We start from the raw sequence: 13,257 nt of genomic DNA on the forward strand, positions 1-13,257 counted from the left end.
GCGAGTACTCGTTGCCCGGTACTCGGTACAAGTGAAGTGTTACGCTCTACTAATTTCTAGTTTAATTATTTTCAATTTTTACACAAAGTTAAGACCGCGCCAGGCACAAACAGCGGCAACAGAACTATGTACATGCTCGTACATGTGCAGCATTTCAAGTGCATTTGCAGTGCGGCAATTGTGCGACACGAGAGACAGATTCTATGAGAGAGAGAGAGAGAGTGAGAGAGCCATGCATGCTCTCTCTATCTCTCTTGTGCCCTGGAAAATTGCATGAAATTAGTAATTACGCTCTAAAATAATATAATGATTACATGGCAGTCGGAGCAGTCGAAACGACGCTAAAAATAACATTTAATTGAGCTTTAAATAAATGAGAGGCTGGCGCTGGGTGGGGCATGTGCAGGCCCCAGCAATGAAGATGGATGGAGTAGGCAATAGAGGGAGCAACAAAGGGATTGGCAATTGAGAGAGGCAGGTATAAATGGCAGGGAGAAGCAACAGCGAAGCATGGAGACCCAACAGGGGGAAAATTAGAAGCGGGACGACTACGGTATACTAACCGTATAATATGGCAGGTAATTTTGTTCAAAGGTTTCGATTCCAGAGGGGGTTCTAGGGGGATCCGGGGTAGTTCCAGGTGGCTTCAAAGCAAAGCACAACAATTGCGTGCATGATTTTGACACGCTTTTCAATTGCGAAAAATCAATGTTTTTTCAAGGTTTAATGGGAAGCTTAAATTGCTTTAAATTTACATGCAAAAGGGTTTGATAGATAGAGTTTCTCTTTTAATGTGATCTACAACTGTAGCAATCATTCAAATTCTACCCTTAATTGTATTCATGACTTGCCAAAGATCTCTCAAGATTCTCCCACAGCCACTGGCCCCCTTGAAATGAACCTATAAATCACTCATCTGCGAGTACCAACCATAATTTGTGTTTGCCGTCACCTTCCCTCAACACCACACAATTTCACGCACAGTTCCAATTTTCAGCCGCCTCTTCAAATATGATTGTTCATTTCATTCATAATTCCCGACCCCATGAACCGTGAACCATGGAAAAGCCATGAAAATTCCATTACACAAAATGTTTGCCACAGCCCGACGTCTCTGCCAATGGCTTCTACTCCTCCAACTACAGCCCCGAGATCTCCTATTCCTGCTCCTTTGGGTGCTCGGGGGCGAGAGCATTTAGTGTGCGGCGCGACAACAAACAATACGTGAATTAATCACACCTGGGCACGGGACAGGACAGAACACTAAAATGTCATCCGTGTCAACAATGCGGTCTCCTCTTCCTCGTCATCACAGCAGAGGAAACACCTCCACACCTGCTGCTTAATATTGTTTTCAACAGCCGCTTATTAGATTTTCTCTCTGTGTCTCTTGTTGCGGGGAATGTGGGATGGAGCATGCTGCTCCAGCTCCTAGCTGCCCGACAAAGTGCGTTCGTTGTCTAACATTTTGTACCATCGTTTGGGGTGGTCATTGGGTGCTGGGATAAATCGCAATGTTTATTGTCAACAGGCAAAGGTGCCTCAAGTGGCACTTGCCACACCGGGGAGGCAGCAGGAGACCGACTGCAGTTGTTGTTTGAGCCTACGGCTATGGGCTGTCTCTTCAAAATACCCGAGACGCTGCTGCCACCCCGTCCGACTATGTGGTACGTGTTTCAGGCGCCATCTTTCAGGGAGCAGGACGTCCTGCCTCCTGCCTCTGTTCAAGGAGCATACTTCATTTTATTTTCTAGACTTTTCCAGACTGTTGGCTGTTGGTGTGTGTGGCGCGACGGTGGCTCCTTTTATACTTTACACTTGTCTGGACATTTGATTAATGATCCTTACGTGTGTCTGCGCTCCTTTCAAGTTGCTTTTCCTTCCCTCCTTGTGTGGCCATAATAATTGTATTCATTGTCATTCCTTGCAGCCCCTACTTTTGCCTCCACTTTTCTCCCCACTTTTTCCTACCTCTAATTAAGTTTCACCGCCCCAGCTAAATCCTGTTTTTCCTACCACCTTAATAGATAGATATATGTACGAGTCTTGTGGGGGTTGTGGTCGTGTCTCGAGTGATTTTCTCGAGTGGTTTCCTGTCACGCCAATGCCATGTTTTCCTCACTCCCTCCCGCTCTCTCTCTTTCTGTCCATCGATTAGTCACCTTTTTTGCTGTTCTGCTGCAATAGTTGTTACGTTCGATATCTTATCTGTTTATTGATAAGGGAAACCACCCACACACACCCGAACATGGGGGAACATTTTTTATTAATTATTTAACACACAATTTCTGTATAATTGTCACGTTAATTACTCTGTAGATTGCTGATGGAATATTCACGGAGTTTCTAGCGATACTTGATAGTTCCATTGGCCAAAAATATATCATGTTTCGCATTTAATGAGCACAAAATCTTCAATTAGGGTTGAAATTTGATGTTAGTGTAGGGAGTGCCACTCCCACTTCTCCCTCGTGATGATTGCAGCATGGATTTCACATTAAATCTCTAGGCGGTGCAGAAGTGTAGAAAATAGTTTTTCGTTAAAGATAGAAATTTATAAAAATGCGCCGAAAATTTAATTCATAATTTCAATTATTTAAAAAAAAAATATTTTATAATTTTTAGAAATATTCCCTCATTAAATATTATTTTTTTTAAATATAATTACTCGCAAAATGTAATTTTCCTTTGTTTTTGCTCATTTTTCAGTAATACATTTTGCTTTTTTTAGTTGGCCAAATATTTTAGTCGCATCTATTGGTCTTTTAACCCAAAGCTTAAATATAATTCCACGAGCAGATATGCCCCCCTTCCACCCCACACACACTCGAATTCCTCTACTAAGAAATTTTTATCTTTCCTCTTGATAATGTGACTTTTATTAGGTTTTTTTTTTAACGCAAAATTGTGTACTTTATTCCACGTGAATGCGCTTCAACGAGCAGACGGAGCCTCGGGGTCCAAATGCAGGACATTTAGTTTCCATCAATTATTTATGGCACACCCACACAAGCGCCTCGAATGAGCTCCTTCGCTGAATGTCATGTTTAATGTAATATATTCCCCCGCTTTCCACTCTGTACACTTTCCAAGAATTATTAATAATATGCATTGCGCAGCACAATCGAAAAAAAAGAAGTAAATAAGAAGTAAAAGCAATTAAATGTTGCGCTTATCGAAAGCAAAGCCACAAATTAAATACACAATCAGCAACAAAACAAAAACTACAAATATAAACATGAAGTGGTGAGACAGGGAGAGAAGGGAGTAGAGTACCAGATAAGATCCGCTCGCCCGTTGCCTCATAAACCTTGACATTTTATCATTAATTGATTCCCTTTTTCATCACACACACACACACACACACACACATAAGCACAATGCACCAAAAAAAATAAATGCTGAATAAATTTCATTGTGATTTTTTGGGGGATTTATTTATTTGTATCATTGTTTGCCCTGCACTTGTCCTCTCTATTCCTTATTTCTCTTTCCTCTTTCTTATTCTCTTTCGATTGTTGTTGTTAGTGGCTCCATAATTTTGTTTGCTTTTGTGTATTTTCTTGTTTATTCTTTTAAATGTAAGGTGTTTTTCCCTCCCAACCTCACGACGGCTGTCATATGATAAGACGATGCGTAGCCATGGAGACAGCTTAAGAAATGTAACACAAAAGCTCAAAGATTTTCGACGGATTCAGTAGGGAAGCTTACACCAACTGGGTGGAGGAGTATTATTGAAGATGGCACATTTTCAGAAGTTGTGGGCTTTGAACACAACTTGTGAAACTTTAATGGGTTTGTGTTTAAGAATTGTAACATCTAGATTGCCACTCACATTGGTGAGAATTTTAAAATGTTTCCATTAACTTTATTGACTGTCATATGTTGTATGATCTTTCAAGAGACAGCAGGAATCGTTTTGGTTCCAAAACACTTTAAAAAACCCATCAGTCTTTACCAAATCTTGTACACCTACAATTAATCTCAGAATTCGAACTTAAGCCAACACTTTTTGTGCAACATTCCACTCGCAAAAAAACAGTAGCGGTTCCTGCCAAATTCCTTTTTAAATTAGCCCAAAAACTGCAGCAGCAAACGCTTAACCTCGAAGAGTTGGCACTTATATGGCTATTCCAGAAGCAATCGAAATATCCTCATTCTCTGCATCTGCCTACAGAACGAGGCGCAGGACAAGGACCATCATGAGGCGCCTCTCATGCTAATGCGGCGATAAGAACATGGCAATGTTCTCGTAAAAACTTTCAGCGAGCAGCGAAGAGCCAAATGGCATGGAAGCGGGCAAACTAAGGGCCAAAAGGAAGAAAGAAACGGACGGCAGAGGCGATTGGCCCGGGAAAATGTCGCTCATTAAGCACGTCAAAAGCCAATTTGTTGTCACATTTTGACGAGCATAAAAACAGAGTCAAGACCGGGACGGGGCGGTTGGAAAAACCAAAGCAGAACCAGAAAATCAGAGCCTGGCAAAGGGACACGCCATACTGAATGATTAAATGCAGGGCATTACGATGAGACTCCCCGAAAAGGGAATTGGAAGGATGTTTACGGGGAGAAGGATGCTTCTTTTCTGGCTGGCACATATGTACATATATCCTCATTTTCCTTTTATTTTCTGGTATCTGCTGACTGGACCATCGGTTCATCTTTTCCGAATAACAAGACATGAGGGCAGAAAACAGAAAAAGCGCAAAAAACTTTCTACATTATAATAAAAATTTCATGCCCAAAGGGAAGGAGAGGTGGTGGCTCCTTTGCCTTCTCTCAGTCGACTCTTCTTCTCTTTCCCCCTGCTCTAAATGCTGCCCAAATGCCTGCTTTAGGGACTGCCTCCTTTCGGGATTCTTCGAGTGGCATCGAATATCACATTAAAGCTGCTTAAAATCATGATTACATGGCCATACATCGTCTGCCAATAAAGGACTCCTTCTACATATCTGTGTATATTTTCTGGAATATAAAACGTGCTGCTCCTCTGGTTCTTTTCGCCATTGTTATTGTCGCAACAGCGAATATGTGCCATCAAATGATGTGCAAAATGTTTGCCACACAACAAAATTAAGTAGGCGAAAGGGAATGAGTGGAGCAAGCAAATGTGCAATATAATTGACTGTTCGACTATGTTTATACCCTGCAATATGTAAAGAAATCTGTGATGGAATCAATGTATGATGAACGTATTACAAATCAGTAATGAATCATTTATTTTTTCACTGAGGAATCATTCGAGTTTCAAAGAAACATTGAATAATAGCTGATGATTCAGTGATCGATGCATTTCCAGGGGAAAATCATTCAAAAGAATTAAATGCAAAACTTTCTTATGGGTAGAATTCCTTTCTAAACAATTAATTATTGTATCTGTAGCTTCTCTTTTTATACTAGTGGCACTAGTCCCATTCGATAAACACAAACACAGGGTATCATCAGAGCTTCGTTTATTGTCCCAGAAGAAAACTCTCCGCTATGAGAATGGCTTTGAGTCTGGTCATGGACTTTGGGGGCTTGCTGCTGACAGCAGACTTCGTCGGTTCCTTTGTTGTTTATGTTGTTGCGTAGTCGTTGTTATCATAAGGCCAAATAAATGAGGTTTTTTTGTTGCTTGGCCAAAAAAGAAGCCCTCAGCCACACAACAGAAACACAACAGGGGGAGGAGATCTGGAAGGGAGTTTCCACAGTCAAAAAAAAGCAAAAAGAGCAGAAGCAGAGCCAAAAAGGGGAGCAGCAGCCAAACTCGGAGCCCCTAGAGGGTAAATCTATGCCTCTTATTGGTTTAATATTCGCTGAAAGTCCTATCGTCTGCCCTCTCTCTCTCTCTCTCTCTATAGATGTCATCAAAGATATACTCCACTTGGGAAGCGCTCGTTCCATCACTTATACGCACATGTTTCAGATACATAAATATATACATATTTACATATATGCTACATAGATGGTTATTCTATATACTTGTCACCCTGAAACTTTTCTTTGGGTTTCGGTTAAGTTTTTGAGTCATGTTTTGGGCCTGCTATCGCATTTATTATGCCAATTTTTTTGCAGGCAGATACAATTCTTCATCTATGTTTGTATATCTTTCTTTCTCTGAGAAAAGTTCTCTTTTTCTAGAGAAGTTTTCTACCCAAGAAAGGTCTATTTTGTTCGGTTCTAAATTGCGTAGAAATTCAAGTCGCGTCAATGTTCCCAATTTTCCCCTTCCATAGTTTTATTTATTTTATGATGTGCACGATGTTGATTTTTATTTTATTAGGACTCTCATCTGTTCCCTTTTCTCTGCAGCGGTGTTCCTTGAAGAGTCGTTAAGGGTTCAAAGAAGGGTAGAGCAGAAACGGAAAGTCTGTTTCGACGGCTTCTTAGTGTAACCCCCAAAGTTGTGGTCAATAAAAGTTCATATCGTTATTCTTTTCCTTTTTTTTTTGCCTTCAATTAGGTAAAAGTGTAGAGGATATAGCGACTTTGTGTTTTAGGTCTTCAGCTATTCAGTATTATGATTATTACTTATTCTTAGTATTAAAAATTATTTTGTTTTCCCACAAACTCCACAAATTTTAGAGATTTTGCAAGATTTTCTGGATTTATACCAGTTTTATTGCGCCTACGCATTTTTCAGTATTTTTAATGCGATTTTTAGGGTTTGGATTCCTGTTTCTCATTATTTTGTTGATGATTTTTTTATGGGGTATGTCCGAAAAAGAAATATATGTTTTTCTGAGGGTTTTTCCGGTTGCTGCTGTGTGTTTTATGTGCTAAATTAATTTCGCTGGCTCTGGCAGTGGCTTTCCCTTGGGCTGCCATTTTCCCTTTAGTTTTTCTGGGATTCGCATAGGCACTGAAAAGCCCAGTCCCTTCGAGGAATTTTAATTTGCTCTCTGCTTTGGGGTTTTATGCCATGATTTTGTGGGTGTGCCCTTCGGTGCCCTTTTCTCTATCGTTTAAAACCTTTCAAAGTCCACATAATTAGCTACAAATTTTCGTGATTTGCTAGAGACTCTCAGACCCCATAGTCTTCCGAACTTCCATACCCAAAACCATCCCCTAGAGCTCTCTAAAAACAAAAGCAATTAAGAACGCGAGTCTCTCTCTCTCTCTCTCTCTGTCGTCTGATGAATGCTTTCGTCTCTCCTTTTTGCACTTTTGCAGACTTATCAAACACTGGAAACGTTTATTTGCAAGTGGTTTTCCTTCATTGTAGTGGAAAATTCTCTTGACACTCGACACCCGGAACTTTGGGGGCACACAATTTTTGCAATGGGCACACGCAAAATCCTTAATTACATCCGGTTTTTGCTGTCTGTCTGTGTCTGACGCGTGCATCCGGTCTATTCGGGGGTTCGTTCGTCTAGCTCTGGAAAAACCACAGTGGAAAACACGTGGCTAACTGAATCGCACAATGCACAAAAGAAAGAACTTCTGTTAGTCACGTTTGCAGGAGCAGTAGAGAGAAAGAGTCCCTTGCTGGTGCTTCTGCTCGTCAATGGGAGAGTCGTCTTAGTGGGAGTGGCAGAGCGCAGCACCCTCTTCATCATCAGCAGCAGCAGCAATTGCTTTCCACACAGCTGTCCACAGTTTTTCCTGTTCGCTTTTCTTTCTTCTTTTTTTCGCACGTATTGTCGTGTGGCACTCCCCCGCATTTTTTTCTTCTTATAAGCCATAGGCCAGGGGTTGGCACTCTCTTTGTGTCACCTTTTCCACTGCTGCGATGGTCAATCCTCCGCCCCCTCTTAAAATGCCATCGAGAGGGTGAGGTTTCAACGAACACCCTCAGGGGTGGTTGGATGATCTACAACAAGTCCCCTTTGTCCTCATAAAATACTCCCCACTGACATTACATCTACTCGTACTCGTCCGATGACTAAACTGCTTAATTTCCAACGACAGATCGACCTTTTCTACCCTGAGATCTACCCATCTGAAACTCTTATCAAAAATCGATAGTTAATTGCATTTTCCACATCAATTTAATGCATTTTCTTGTGAAATAGATTATGGGTTATGTCCCCCTAACGCACTAATGGAGCGCGTGTTGATAGGAAATGTTATTTCTGTTAATTTGAAATTTCAGATTCGACTTTTAGGGGTGGAAAAATCTACTGAAATTTCTTAGGAATATAAAACAAATTTGGGATAGTTTTTATAGTAAATGCATTATTATATTGCAAGTAGATACTGCACAAAAAATAGTAAAATTACTAATAAAAAACAAATAAAAAGCCATAATTTATAATTTAAATTATAATTATTTAAAATTGCAATAATCTGTGCTAATTTTTGAAACTGCCTGAAGCTCAAGTGGCAAATCCTGAATCTGAAAAAAAAGCAACAAAAAAGATAACAAAGCAAACAAATGCATTTAAATTGGATTGCATTTAAAAATTAAATATGCAAATTGAAAACGTCAAAAAAAACGTCGACAAAACACTAAAATTTCAAACGAATTTGAATTGATTAATCGAAAACAAAGTGTTTATGTGCATGGGATCCTTTTGAAAATGCATTGAAATCATTGGCTCTCAATAATCAGTTCATTAATTAAATTAAGTCTAAAGAAAAACTTCCGCTGAAAAAGCCCAACAAAAAACAGAAACAAAAACAAAAACAAAAGGCGGGAAACACAAACAACGGAGGCAAAACCGCATAAATTAAGTGGCAAAACATAACCCCAAATGAACCCGACCCACTTTTTTCGTATGATTTACTGACAGTCCAGACCTCAAGGCACCAGACAGACCACCCCCAATCCTCAACAATCCCCAAACTTCTCCAAATCCAAGTCCACGTTTAGGTGGACCTCCACCCCGAGAAAGGCCATAGGTTGGGTTTGGGCAGTGCCTAAGCCTTTTGACGGCTTCGGGGTTCGAGGTGGGCTCATCATTTGATGATTTCATAAAACGAGAGGCGAGGAAAAGTCCAACATTTCACATGACGAAAGCAAGACTCTCTTCATAAGGATTTTGAACAGTTTTTGTTTTTTTATTTATATTACATATTAATCTTGTGTTTTTTCGTACTTTGGAAAATTGTTTATTTAGTAATTTGTTTAGTAATGTTTGGGGATTTCCGTACATTTTTTTTCTCAGCTAAAATTCGCAAACACCCTTTTCCCTTGCAGAGCAAGCACTAATTAAGCTTTCATTCAAATTTTTGTGTCTAACTTTATTTGGTTTTGGGTGCATATTATCAAAAGGAAGCCCTAAGGCCTAAGGAAAGAAGATGTGCTCCTCTGCCCAGATAAACCCAGAATCCCAGAGACCCTAGAATCCCAGACAACCCACTGATAATGATGTTAATTTTCTGTTATAGTCATTAACCTCATCATTCTATGGGCCAAGGGGATGATGATGTTCTGGCCAGAGGCCAGGGGCCTAAACAGGAAATCACGATTTGTTTAGCCTTATTTTCTTGGGCTTTGAACTTAAGAGAATTTACGCCCGCAATTAGCGGATAAAGCTGTAGGAAGCAAGCGAGTTTCCCTCTGAAAAATCTCACTGTCTCTTCTCTCCCGGGCAACAAATTGTCACTTGGATTTCTGGTTTGCATTTGACAATTGACACAGCAATCAATTTTAATGAGCTGGAAAATTTTACTGAATGCTAATTGTTGCTTCTTGAATATGAAATTTTTGCCCCGTAACTTATTTAGAATTCTACTACTCTCCGTAGCTTGGAGCTTAATGAAGTTAAAACACTGTATAAATCATTGTTGTTGTTTATATAACCCGTTTTGGAGTCTCCACAATTATTAATGGGTTTTGATGGTTAACTGATGGACTTAAGAGCCATGTTTTTTTTTTCTTCTAAGGTGAGGGCATTGTGTGTCTTAGATGCGATTAAATTAATTTAGAATGGGTTTGGAAAAGTCTGAATATTTTGTATGGGTTATAGTTAGATTTGTGGAATATTTCTGGATTTTTATACCCGCTACTCAAAGAGTAAATATGTAAATGTATGTAACGCACAGAAGGAAACGTATCCGACCCCATAAAGTATATATATTCTTGATCAGCATCAATATACGAGTCGATAGAGCCATGTCTGTCTGTCCGTCTGTCTGTCTGTCCGTCTTGTTTGTCGGCTAGTTCTCAGAGACTATAAGAGCTAGAGCCACCAAATTTTGCATCCAGACTGCTATATGCTCACACTGAAATCAGTGTATTTCAAAAATGAGCCACGCCCCCTTACGCCCCCGCAAAAGGGCGAAATCTCCTAAAATCAAACCTTTTATCTTTTGAAGATAAAAGAAAACTTAAAACGCCATTCCGTAGGGAATTTCCATATCTATCAGATCACCAAATTGGGATCCAATCGGATCATTATTATAGCCAGAATGAAGAAATGAATTTTCAGTGGCTAAACCCACCCTGTCCCGCAGCTTTTGTTGCTCTTTTTACATTCTCTCATTCACACTCTGCTTCTGCTTCACTCGGCCCCTGCCTCTGCCCTCCCCCTGGCGTTGACTCTTCCGACTTTTAACCAAGACTCGGTTTTTAACGCTCTGTATTAGAGTTTGTTTGTTTGATGCATTTTATTTAGTAGGCTTTTACTACGTGTTCTGTAATGTGAACGATATCTAGTGGTTGGCGATGTCTTCTACATCTAGATGTAGTCCTGAGTGCCGGGTATAAAAGTTGTGACGCGTAAGAAGCGTCTCACACGTCCCTTCTCGTTGGGAACAGTTTTCGTGATGAAATAAATCTCTTATGTTTTTCCACAACTCATTCAATCTTATCTTTTGTTCTTTTTATAATTTTTTTTGATAACTTGTCCACTTCTTACAGGCCGTAATTATCTTGAGAAGTTAAACCACAATTCATCTGCAAGTCAGATGCCACAATCTCAGAGGATTTATCACAGATAAATGCTTGAGATACTGTATCTAAATGATCAAAGTTCTAGATCATCCGCTCCCTTTTTTTTGCCCCTGTTTGAAGATCATTTGGCACACGTATGCTAATTGCCACCTGAGTGTGGAACCGCCGATCTCCATATCTGTGTCTGCATCTCCCTCCGTTCGTTTCTGAGTCTTGCTCTGCCTCTTTTAGTATCTGTATCTCAAACAACGAACAAAGTTCATCGACCACATCTCTTCTGGGAGATGACAACAAGTCGTGTGTGAGAATTTCGTGTTGAAGTTTACACCTTTTTCGCTGCCTCTGCTGCTGCTGCTGTAAGCGATACATTTGAACAATTTAATGTTACATCTGAAACATTTTTCCCCTCCACCTAATGCAGGATATAAACAAGAGCCAGGAGGTGCACGGTGGGAGGAGGGGAGGGGCGGGTAACATCTTAAAACCAAGTAGAACAAATATCATTTACAGTTTTTGACCCACTTTTATTTTCAGGCTCCTTTTTTTATGAACCGCCAACGGGCAATGGTGACGACAACATCAACGTCAGCGCAGCCAACGTATGCATTTTGATACCCTGTACGGAAGTGGGGTGTGCTGGCTTCGAAAATACACAAAGTAAATTCCAGAAAAATACTTTGGTATAAAAAATTAAATTCTAGAAAATTTAACAACAACTAAAATAAAATCTACATTTATTTATTTTATTCAATATTCTTTATTGCTGAGCCTCCAGCTAGTCGATCCCTTTTGCAACTTATAGGGGAGTACTCCCCACTTGCTTTGCCTATGAATATAATAGTAAAAGTGAATGCAATTCTTTTTTTTTTGCTCTCTTTTCTCTCCCGCTCTCTCTCTCTCTCTCTCTCTCTCTGGGGCGTTCTTTATGCATTTATTCAGAGGAGAGAAAACCGCGTCCTGGTGGTGGTACAGGCAACGGTGGACCTCGGGAGCTGATGCCGGCGGCAACCGCGTTGGCATACAACATAATTTTTTTTTTTGCGCTGCAGCTGATGTCGCCGTCTCCGTCGTCTCCATCGTCGTTGTCGTTGCTGCTGACGACATTTGGTTTGCGGGCTGTCGTCGTGGCTATTAAATTTCAATTATTGTTACATTTTTCACACACCGCACACGCAGGCGAAGGAAATGGATGTGGAAATGGCAATGGGAAAAGCGGCAAACGAGAAAGGGAAATGGGAGCAGGCGACAGGCGGTGTCTCGGCGTTGTTCTGGTTTGCATATTTTATTGATGCGTTCGTCTCCTGCTCCTCCTTCTCCCCCTTCAGCTGTGTGCATTGACATTTCATGGACTGTATAAAGACAGGCAAACCCTTGCATAGTGTCCAAAACAACAATTATCGAGCAGGTGAAGGCACAATTATCGCACAAAGTGAGCTGCTATCGATAGATGCGCCTCAACGCTTAGCCCCCTTGCCAATTAGAGGCGTAGAAGCCCAATCAGACTACAATTTCTGTCTCGCATTCATCAAGCAAGCGCTCAGTGTCCCGCCTGTCAGGCGACAGAGACCAGAGAGAGGAATATTGCGATTCGTGAGCAAAAGGATTGGCTCATTAAATGATTAAGGCCACGGGCAGCGAAGCACTTCAGGCAATGCCGAAGACGTGGAGGCAAAGGCAACGACAAAGTCGAAGCAAACACCTCAATGGCATTTTAATTGCGAAACTTGAACACACAAGAAGCAGAAGAAGGCGAAGAAGAAGTAGTGGAAGAACCAGCAAAAGAGCAGCAGCAAAGAAGAGAATAAAGCAAAAGCAACAGCAAACCGATTGCCATTCACTTTGGAGTGCCTCACGGCTTCCGGTTTGGCAACATAAGAAAACATTAAAAATAATAGAGAAATAGAAGACAGGCTGGAGATTAATGGAAAATTATCCGAAATATATAGTAAGAGAAAGAGCGATTAATCGCTTTTCAAGGGTATTAAATCCGTCGGCCCCACGAACTGTTATTTATTTCGTACATCTAGCAACTTGATCGAGCGTTAAGAAAGAGATGAAGTCAGCCAAAGGCAAAAGCCAAAGCCAAAAAGCGAAAAGCAGTTAGCCTATAGAGCAATCCATCTATGTGCGAGTATATATTGTATCTAGCAGATACATTTATATACGAGTAAATGTGAAGTCAGGAGCGAGAGCGAGCGTCATAAAGAAAAAGCAGTTTCGTAGCCCAGAAGTTGAACTTCTGCACAAAAGTTGCTGACATTTCGATTGCTGCACCAACTGCAAAACGACTATGACAGAGGAGATGGCAATGCAGGTTGCACTTGCCACAGCAGTTCTTCTTTTTATTATTATATTTTATATATATTATTTATGGCAGCAATGCAGCTTCTTCCAGCTTCATCTGCCACTTGTTTTATGGCCCCAGACGACATACA

General features: G+C 40.6%; 1 protein-coding gene across 2 annotated transcripts in view; it reads right to left on the minus strand.

Moving 5' to 3' along the window:
• LOC117586316 (furin-like protease 1) overlaps positions 1-13,257 on the minus strand; it is a 147,717-nt gene that overhangs the window by 118,579 nt on the left and 15,881 nt on the right. The window lies entirely within an intron of this gene.

The sequence above is a fragment of the Drosophila guanche genome, unplaced genomic scaffold, assembly GCF_900245975.1.
Source record: "Drosophila guanche unplaced genomic scaffold, DGUA_6, whole genome shotgun sequence".
Lineage (NCBI taxonomy): Eukaryota > Metazoa > Arthropoda > Insecta > Diptera > Drosophilidae > Drosophila > Drosophila guanche.